Raw genomic sequence first — 11,050 nt, forward strand, 5'->3', positions numbered from 1 at the left:
GAAATTATTCTTCAATAAGGTTTACAAATCAATACTTTTTCTGGAAATATGTGCCAAATATACAAACCCTAATACCAGTCAAACCTTGTCAAAACCTGAGTAAGTCAACATTAGTCAAAACTAGTCAAAATAGTAAAAAACAAGAATGGTCAAACAATTGCCTATGATCAACTTCAGCCCTCCAGTCAACTTTCATGTGCATCCGTGCAATTGGTCATATTGATGTAAAATCCATGTCTACAAATTGTAGTCAAGTCTATGGTCAAAACTATAAGGTCTGTAGTCAAATCTAAGGTCAAATAGCTGAGCTAACATAGGTAAAACTCAGTCAAATAGTGATAAAGTCATCTCGATCAATGCCTAGTCAACTCAACCTCCTTCTCCACATGTGTGATTGTCTAAGAGATAAGAGAAATATGGAGAGAGAGAAAATAACTTGTTCTTACCAAGCGGGGAAAATGAAATGTCACATAATCTATTTATACTTGTCGAATGGGGAAAATAATCCAAGGGACACACCATTTCACTTTGTCGGGCCAACTTGTACTCCAAAAATAACTTTTTATTTGAATTCTTTCTATGCTAACATGTAGACCCATTTTTCCATGCGGGAATACCTCCTGATGCTAGAAAAAATCAACACTCCCTCTTAGCAAGGGATGTATTCTTCTTAGTTGCAAACATATTTCCCCTTAAGTTGAAATTTCTCCTTCCTTAAGAAAATCTCATGATCTTTATATGTTGATGCATGTCCCCTCACAACATGTTTATAGATATAGATCTCTCCATCCTAGAGTAGGAAATTTGAGTCACCTAGGTCATTTACACTTGGCCAAATCAACATGGTTTCTCAGGAGAAGGTTTCCCCTTAGGCCATTCACCTGTGACCAAATAAACATGGCTACACAGGTGAATATATCTATCTCCCTTGGTTAAATAGTCTTGACCCAACCAGATTAGCTCGACTTCTTAGGAGGTGGTCTGCTCAATATTCAAAGGCATTAAATCTCTCTCTCTAAACGAGGTAGACATCCTGCATCACACCAAGCTTATCTCTAAAGTATACAAAATTCACTCTTGATAGAGGCTTGGTGAATGTACACAATCTGCTTGTGTGAGAATATGTACTAGAGATTCACAAATCCCTTTTGAACCATGTATCAAATGAAGTGATATTTTATCTTGATATGCTTCAATTATCATGAAAAAATGGATTCTCTAAAAGATTCACATAATCTTGATTATCACAAATATCAAGGTCATATGGGGCTCTTAATCAAATAGTCTTGTAAGTAGCTTATGAACCCATACTAGTTCCTAACTTGTGACACTAACTACATTGTAATTTACCTCTATTGTACTCAGTGTGGTAGAGACTAAATGTGGTAATATTTTTAATGATCTCTAGTGAAGCCCAAGCTCATGAAGTATCCATCAATCCTAGAATACCATGCTTTGGGTGCTTGCTTGATTTTGTACAATTCCATCTTCAATGCACAAACATGGGAGTCATTCCCATGTACCTTGAATCCCTAAGATTATTCTATGTAGACTTCCTTCTCAATCATACCATTGAGGAATGTAGTATTTACATCCATTTAATGTATATTCCAACCCATAAATAAAGAAAGAGAAACAAAAATTCTAATAGAAGTGTAGCTAGTGACTAGAGAAAATGTCTCATCATAGTACACTCCCTCTTTCTCGGAGAATCCTCTTGCCGCTAACCTCTCTTTTATACATCTAAATGCTGCCATCTGTTGCATGTTTTATCTAATAGATCCACTTGGATGTAACCACTAACTTCCCCTCTGGTCTTGGAACTCACCTTTTTGTCATCCATTTACCTTATCCTAAGACCATTTAATCTTCCTATGTTATCCTTTTCATGATGAGATTTTTCTTGTGACTCATATTTCAACTCAAGGGACAACCTTGTTTACAAATAATATTATTTAAATGATAATATAGGAATGTTGAGCAATTTCTACTTAGTTTTGGATTACACAAGTGATGATTTGGAAGAGTGAACTTGATTAGTTGTAGATAGATGGTACCATCTCAAGGAATGGAAACTATTGAATGACCCTTTTGGTATGTTTTTATTTCTGATGCTACTACTTCTAGAACCATGATGTAACATTCCTATAATCTCAATGATACTTGAGAATTTAGTCTTTGATCGATGCTCAAGAAATGAAATGAGAAAAAGTGCTAGCATGGTGAGAATATTTAGATAGATTTAAGAGGAATCAACTATTGTGATATTTTGAAAGTCAATGTAATAAGTTATTCTATTTTAAATAATCAATGTAACAACATATATTCATGACATATTTTTTCCCTAAATATGTATCAACTAATTTAGATATTTTGTTGGGCTACTGGGCTTCTTGATATGTATATATTAAGGGACCTGGGGTTGTTCAAGGTTAAACAATAATGAAAGAGATAGGGTTTATACCATAGATAAAGGCACAATGAGATCACTAAGGCTACTATATTACTTATTTATATAATAGAGCATGCAAGGTTTACCATTAAGTGTTAATTTGTGAATACCTTTCACAACCCTGATTGGTGAAGGAGGGATGCCATGGTTGGTCAGGTGTTGCAATTTTATTTTATTAATTAGGTTTATCATATATGTTCTGTAATTTCTTACAATCTGATTTCGTGAGTAGTTATTGATTACCAATAGTTAGCATTTACATATTTTGTTACTCATGGAGGTTGATTAAATGATATTGGGATTTTGTTGTATGACCATTATAGTGTGGTTTAATTTTTTTTACTTGCAGAGTGGGTTAATTGTTGATTATTTTTAGAGTGGTGTAATTATTAATGTTTCCGAAGATTTGGATTATTGTTGAGATAAGGCTATGTTTCAACTGTTGTAATTGCTGAGAATTTTTTTTTTATATTAAAATTTCTTTCTTTTAATTTACATTAATTCATTCTCCTTTCATCAAAAGTTTGTGATGGTTGATGTTATAACTAATATCTCTTGAGTGGATTGAATTCTATGAAGTCCTTGTCTTTTACTACTTGACTAAGATATGGTGTGCAATTGTGAGTTTCCTAGCTACATGATCATTAATAGCTACTAGCATTAGAAATGGTTTTTCTTCCTGCATAGACTTTTCACATAACCTTGAAATAATAGATGACCCCTAGATTGATAATTAATGTGGAGTGCTTTTTAGTTGCCTTGAATAGATAGTTGTAGACAACAACATTTTGGCATCATTACCAAGGAGGTTATAAGGGAACAAAATAACAATATATTGCTGGTTAGTTGCATTATCTCTAGTACTAGTAGGGCCTGAGAGGTAAATTTGTCAAATATGATGATCCCAGAAATTTGAATATTATTGTCTAAATCCAAGGAAGAACATTTTCAAACATGTTAGTGGATTTAGGAGTACCTATGAATATCACGACCAAAGAAAACTGGGATATGTTAGGATCCATACCCCTAAAACCCAATCCTACTATTCTTGAACTAGCTAATCAATCCACCATTTGACCAAAAGGAATTCTAGAAGATTTTATCATATTTGTAGAATCTCAGGATTACCCCATAGACTTTGTTGTCCTCCAAATGAATTCTCATCTTGACAATCATCTGTTGATTTTGGGAAGACCATTGTTGATGCTTATATTGGATGTAGGATAACAAATATGATTTCACATGGGGATTCCATGAAAAATCTATTCCTTTATCCCCTAGCAAATCTTGGAATAACTTGTGAATATCCTATATGGGCTGATTTTGTCCCCGAAAATGATAATGTTCAACCAGTCTTGATGATTGAAAAAGCCCTGACCTTTAAAATTGAAATCGAGGATGATGTTATTAACAAATTTATCAGTAATCCATCCTCTTCCCCACAACATGTACGCCGGTTGATAGAAGTTGTGATAGAGAATGATGATCTTGAGGAACCTAATCCAGAAACAAAAGAAGAGGAAATACAAACTACAGTTATTCAGAATATCATCCCTGTTGAAGTTGAGCCAAGGAAAACATTGAACATCAATCCAAATTTGACTCCCACACAGGTTGATAAGTTGTTACAAGTCCCGAAGAGGAAGAAATAAGATTTTTCCTGGGAATACAAGAATATGAAGGGTATACACCTTGATCTTTGTACTCATCATATTTACATCAAGAAGGAATTCACTCCTACGTGGCAACCTTAGAGGAGGATGAACCCACCCTTAAGGATGTTTTTAAACAAGAACTCCAGAAACCGTTGGATGCTAACTTTATCTATCCAATATCCAATAGTGAATGTTTTCTTGTGGCTATGAATGCAAAAACACAACAAGTTGTTGCTCCATGACCTTTTCCTTGAAGATCACCTAAATATATATGTGTGCGAGTGTACAAAGATCAATGAAAGAAAATCAATTAGATTCCTAAACATCCATAGCATCCATGCATGGGATCTCAAGTAAATGGTTCCAAAAGATGCACATGATCCCTCATAGGTTAGTGTATGGTGTTGAGCTAGATACTAGAGAACTAAGTTCATCTTGAAGAAATTTCCCCTAGTTATAACGATTTGATAGATCTACACACATACACCAACAAACAAAACAAACTTGCCTTTCAGAAAGGGTAGATTAGCATAAACAAAACATACATGAACACATGATGCAAATAGCATGTAATGGAACGGAATCATGAAATTTCATTAATAATCAATGACAAATACATAAAGTGATATACCTTCCACACATGAGGAGCCTCTCCTCAAACTTGCGGTTTGGTTTCCTTAACCTACCTTATAGACTCTACTCTCAACTATAATGATAGCCTAATGTTGTCTCCAAAGCCCCCTAGATCTAGCCCCTTTCTTCATGATATGGTGAGGTTATATATGTTCATTCATTCCTCTTGGAGAATGTATCTAAGAACCTAGGGGCTTGAGAAGGTAGGAAACTTCTACAATAATGGATACCTAGCAAACTGATACATAAGTGGGTCAAGTTTATTTCCTTGGGAATGATAAACTCTAGAAACCATTTTCTCAATTATGAAATAATTATTATTTTGTAATTATGAAATTGTGACAAAATATTATGAGAAATTACTCAATTATGTAATTCCACCCTTTTTACATGGAATAACTCCCACATAAGTAAAACAAAAGGTGAAAAGGGTCGTATTCTAGCTAGAAACTCAGGTAAGTTGAACTTGGATTTCTCTCATTATGGTGGAGTGGAAAATAGGGTCATAAAATATGCCTCCTAATGCATGAAGTTGGAAAAGAAAATGATGGATGAAATGAATTCAACAAAACTTAGAACTCAAAATGGGACGAAGGAGCTAGGAATGTAAAGTTGAATAGGAGGAACACAAGTGTTTAATTCTTAACAATGATGATAATATCCCCAAGTCATGCATACCCATGAGTAGTCATAAAGTGGAACTAAAGATGTCCACTAATTATACATTGCAAAATCATGACATGAAATTATAGAACATGGCCACGAACAATACACAGTGGATCCATGTGACAAATCAAAATATCATATCAATTGGAAATTATTGTTGGGTTTGTGTTATATTCTTTCCTCGATTAGCTCCACACGGGAAGTGGGGTATTAGAGGGGGGACGATATCCCCCCTCCACGGGGTCCAGGGCAACATCTTGGGATTTATTTTTTGGACCCTATATTAGGTGGGTAGACATGCCTATGGTTCTGTGCATGAGTTTTGCACATGGTTTTGAGCATGATGATTTTCTACCAATCGTATCTTGTAGATTTGGTCAAGGGAAGTACAATTATGTTCTACTCTAGGGTTAATAGATTAGGGTTTATGAATGCTTTAACATGTATATATATGTGTTGTAACATTTAAAGGAATATAATGAAAAATCAATCTGGTAGTCCCAGTTTTTGGATCCAGGGTAAATCTCTGTGTATTTTTTGTGTTTCTCGCCATTGTATATTTTTTATTTTTTAAGAGTTCGTTTGTAGATAATTTTTGTACAGGGTTAAAACCTACAATTAAAGTATGGATATATGTAATAATATACATCAGTAGGACTATCAAAACATAAAAGAGATGTGACTCAGAGGAGTCCTTAAAGTACATAAATGATACATAACTTCAATGTAGCTTAGGAAATGTTCCATATAAGAGTGAGATGTCCCTAACTTAGGGTCTTCTACTGATCTAGGTGGCTCTAGAAAAGCTTAAAAATCAATTTCTTTGGATTGCAATGAAACTAGGACCATATCAAATATATTGTCACCAGATTTCCAATGATGCAAAGGACACCTCAATTTGAGTTCATATGCAAACATTATGGCCAGTCAAAGTTTTGGTCAAACTAGGAAGAAGTCAGTCGAAGTCAACATTCTGCCACGTGGCAAGCCATAAAAATGACATAGGGAAAAAAATTTATTAGGCCTAATGGGACCCATAGAGCTAATGTGGAAGCCCAATTAGCAAACCAGCTGGACCAACATGTAGGTGATGTGGCTACACCACAAGTCAGCACATGGAAAGTACGTGACAGAAGTGGCATATGATGTTGACCAATGAGAGTCTCCCACATGACACCTCAAATTAGGCCCAAGTAGCCTTGTCATGGTGAAAACTAATTTTTGTCTTATTCTCATGGTTTTGAGAGTCGTTACAATATGGACATACGATTTCCATATATTATATAGTTTGAAGACTATCTTAAAACCAAAATTGGGCTCTAAAAACATATGAAATAAAAATTAGGAGTCCATGGGTTTTGAACCTGTTGATGGTACTAGATCCGCCAACATTCAGGGGATAACCTTGATATGAGGTCCTAATTAGACCTCACACTGTCTGGTGTAGGAGTCCCATCCGGTATGATAGCATGATTTCCATATACTTAGAGATTTTCCTTGGATCTAGCTTTCAACACATGATCGTGCTGCAACGGTACCTTCGAAAAGTAAGGTGAGTGTGCCTGGTGAGTATGCAACGTAACTGTGTTTAGGTTCTCTCACTACAAAAATGGGAGAAAATTGAGCCTCTAAGTGAGAGGTAATAGTACCACCCAGGAGGAGACACACGTGAACCAGGAAGGTTTGTCCAACATCCAACGAAATAATCAATAACGAATGTAATAGTCGTTAAAACCAAAGAACATGGAAAGGTTTGTTTACCATCCAATGGAATAGTCCACAACAGATGTGATAATTGTTATAAGAAATGAGTAGGAAAGGTCTATGTAGTATCTCGCGGAGTAATCCACAAGGATGAGACAATAATGATAACCATATCAACACATTCCCAACAAGGTAAGCACTAAAACAACTGAAATAGTTCAACTATATTAGTACATGTGAAACAAACATGAAATATAAATTCTCACATAATAGTCTTACAAACATCCATAAGTAACGCATGGAAAAGTGATGGCCTAAGAAGGATTCTATATTAAGAAAAGGTTCCAAGACACATATTTACATCATACATCACTAGCCTGAGTAGTGGGACATTAGAGCCACTCCTTGCTCCTCAAAGAACTGACTTAAACTCTCCATGCTTTGTGGGAGGAGCCAAGTTGAAAATTCCTTTGCTCATATAATGAGGGGGTATATATAGCCAAGGGTGATGCTTCCCCTTGTGACTCTTTGACTACCCTCATGACTGTTCAACTTCCTATGACTTTTCAACTTACATGAATCTTCATATTCTTGTGTCTCCATTGGACTTTCAATTTATAATACATTTGATTTACAGCATGGCACACAACTATAGTGATGTGGCATGTGAAAACTCGTGACATGACTTGACATGACACTGCTGACATGGACTGGCTCACTGAGGTGGAAGTGTCAAGCTGTTGTTTTTGCTGAGTGATAGATGTGTTCTTGGATGTGCTTTCTCTTCTCCTCTGGATAACTTGATGATGTGAGGTATTCAATGATCTTTGGCCTTGAGAGGTGGTTGTATACATGTGCTCCTCTTGCTTGCTCTTGATAGGTTTCTTTGTCCATCTAGCTGTAAGTGAGTCTTCAAGCATATTTCCTCCTTCTTCTCCTTCTTCATCATATCGCCATTATCTAACAGTGTACCTGTTCCTGCAATTCCCTCATCACGGAATGCCATCAATCCAAAACTCCCTACTCTAATATGGCGCATTATCATCCATGGATTGAGCTTGGGATAAGTCACAGGCTGGGAGACAGGGCTCAGTGACTGCGCATTGCACAGTTCCAGTTGGTATGGAGAGAGCTTGATCACTGAGACTACATAGAGCACAACTCAGACTTCACTAAGGAACTTTTGAGAAAAATCTTCACTGAGGAGAAAAATTGCGCAGTGGCCATTGGGAGACAAGATTGCGTAGTTCAAGTCAGTAGTGGCTAGTGCATGGTAAGGCCAAAGGAGGTAAGTTCTGCGAAGTTTTAAGAGGCAAGGGGGACTGGATAGCAGAGAGGCCTGGAAAGAAAAATTGTGAAATTCTAGAGGATAGTGAGCTCCAGCTGAGGGAGGACATAGGGGACACCTCTACATAGTTCTATAGGTCAAGGGAGTCTGGGCTCTCTGTGCATTGTGAGATTCCTGGCAACAGGAAAGGGAAAAGATTGAGGAGTGAAAGTGCGAAATGCACAGTTCAAGCCGGATTGGAAGGAACTACTGTGCAATTATGGGAGTCAAGGAAGGTTGATAAACTCTGGAATTGCGCAGTGAAACTACCCTAGAGGACAATGACTATGCATTTCACAGTTATAATAAGCAAGGTCACATCATTGAGGGCTGAGACTGCACAATGTGCAACTCAGTCGGGGCCTGGTGAAGTTAAGTTTCTCGGCTGGGAAGATTTATGAAAATGGATAAGTGTGGGGAAGAAGATGGAATTGTGCTGAACTGGAGCTGTGATCATAGACTTAGCATGATTCAATGACATGAAAACCACAGACCATCGAAACAACAAGAAAATAATTACCCTCTTAGTGACTATCTCACAACAAGAAATGACAAGTGCGACACTTGATATAGACCCCAGGGTGACCATGACGACACATGTGTGACAGTGCTTAAGACTTTTTGTATGAGTGCGATAGGTGCTTACATGGCTAGGAAAAGTCGAATACACAAATATCAACCTTCGAAACCACCAGGAAAGGCTCACAAACATGACATAATAACCAAACATGCCAAAAGACAATAATTGATCCAACAAGAAAAAGGGAGTGAGACACTTAGAGGAAAAACATGGAATAACGTTTAGTGCTTGCAACCAATGCATGTCATTGAAGACACAGTGATATAAAAATGATAAGCGGTCCTTCATGCTACACTAAGAGGTGTATTTCAAAAGATGTGTTTTTTTTCCATACCTACCCTCTAAAGGGTTATACATCAGATGGAGTCTTCGTCCTATCCCAATATTATATCATTCCCCAGGTAACCATATTTTCTCCTTAGCTCCTTAAGTGTCATCTAGCATGTCCTCCTTATTCATCACCTTCTTCATCATCTTTCCATAGCCTGGTAGAATTCCTATATATGTAATTCACTCATGACAAGATGACATCAGTCTGATAAACCCCTAGTCTAAGATGTTGCACTTGGGTTCATAAAATTGGTTAGGATTGAGTGACATGCTAGGGTATAAGGACTAATGACTGTGCAATTGTGCAGTTCAAGCAACCAAGGGTCAAGCTTGATCACTGAGACTGCGCAACTTAGGCTAGACTGAGGAAAATTTCTGCACAGTCCTCATTGAGGGAAAGAATTGCATAGTGCCCACTTAGAGACACAATTGTGCAGTTTAAGAAGGTAGTGGCTGTTGCAGGATAAGGCCTTAGGAGGACACATCTGTGCAGTTTCAGGAGGTAAGGTGAACTATTCAATTGAGATTCTTGAGGAACAAAACTATGCAGTTTCTGGAAATAGTTGGTTCCGGTTGAGGGAAGGACACTGGAGGAAGAATTTGTGCAGTTTGGATGCCAAGGGAGGCTAGGCTTCTTGCACATTGCACAGTTCTAGTAGGAAAGGAAAAGGCTTGAGGGTTGCAAATGTGAAGTGCACAATTCAGGAAAGCTGAATGAGGCTTGGTTACTTGGAGTACTCTAGAATTTGGCTAAGTGTGGGATTAGTGGAATGATGTGAAATGTGATAGAACTTGACTACGATCACACACTTGAACACTTAGTGATACAATGTAGGCCATCACAGTTCAGGAAAGCTGAATGAGGCTAGGTTGCTTGGAGTACTCCAAGTTTGGCTAAGTGTGGGATCAGTGGAATGATGTGAAATGTGATAGAACTTGACTACGATCACACACTTGAACACTTAGTGATACAACGTAGGCCATCCAGAACATATGAAAACATACTTCACAACAACCTTTGTGGCAGCTTACGACAAGTGCAGCTCCGATGATGGACTTTGTGAGGATTAAGGAGACACTTGTGTAATAGTGCGTGAAACTTTGGAAACGAGTGTAAAACATGTCTATATGATGAGAACAACCCATTTTGACAAATATTTCCCCATGAAGAAAAAAAAACTTCCCTTTGCATGACAAGCGATAATACCCATGCCCAAAGATGAGACATACTATATAAAGATAAATGCATGAACGACTCTTCAGATTGAAGAAGGAGCTTGAAATCATCATCTTACCAATAAGTTCCTAAGGACTGATCGATCATAGGATCCATAGTAGGCTTCAAGATTTGAATGTAGGCCAAAATTTTGGAGGGTGTTGTAGCTACTACAACAAAACCCAAAACCTCTACAACAACAAGTAACTTAATATGACTATTCCAACCATTGTGCCAATTACACACTTTGTCTTATTCACCCTCACACTTTGCTATAAAATTCCATTCAAATAGTTCAAAGGGTACCATAGAGAATACATGAGAGATGAGGGTGCAAACAAGCCAATGAAGTCATGAATCTCAAGCATATTATAGGAATATTGTCAGAGCATATGTTAGGGGATATTCCAAAGAATATTTTGTATGAGAAATCTTTAAGATTTCCTATTGGCCAATTTTTGACAGTGTCAGAATTATGCCAAGTTTA

The sequence above is a fragment of the Pinus tabuliformis genome, chromosome J (assembly GCF_031772625.1).
Source record: "Pinus tabuliformis cultivar Carrire ecotype Pingquan chromosome J, CPIR1, whole genome shotgun sequence".
Classification (NCBI taxonomy): Eukaryota; Viridiplantae; Streptophyta; class Pinopsida; order Pinales; family Pinaceae; genus Pinus; species Pinus tabuliformis.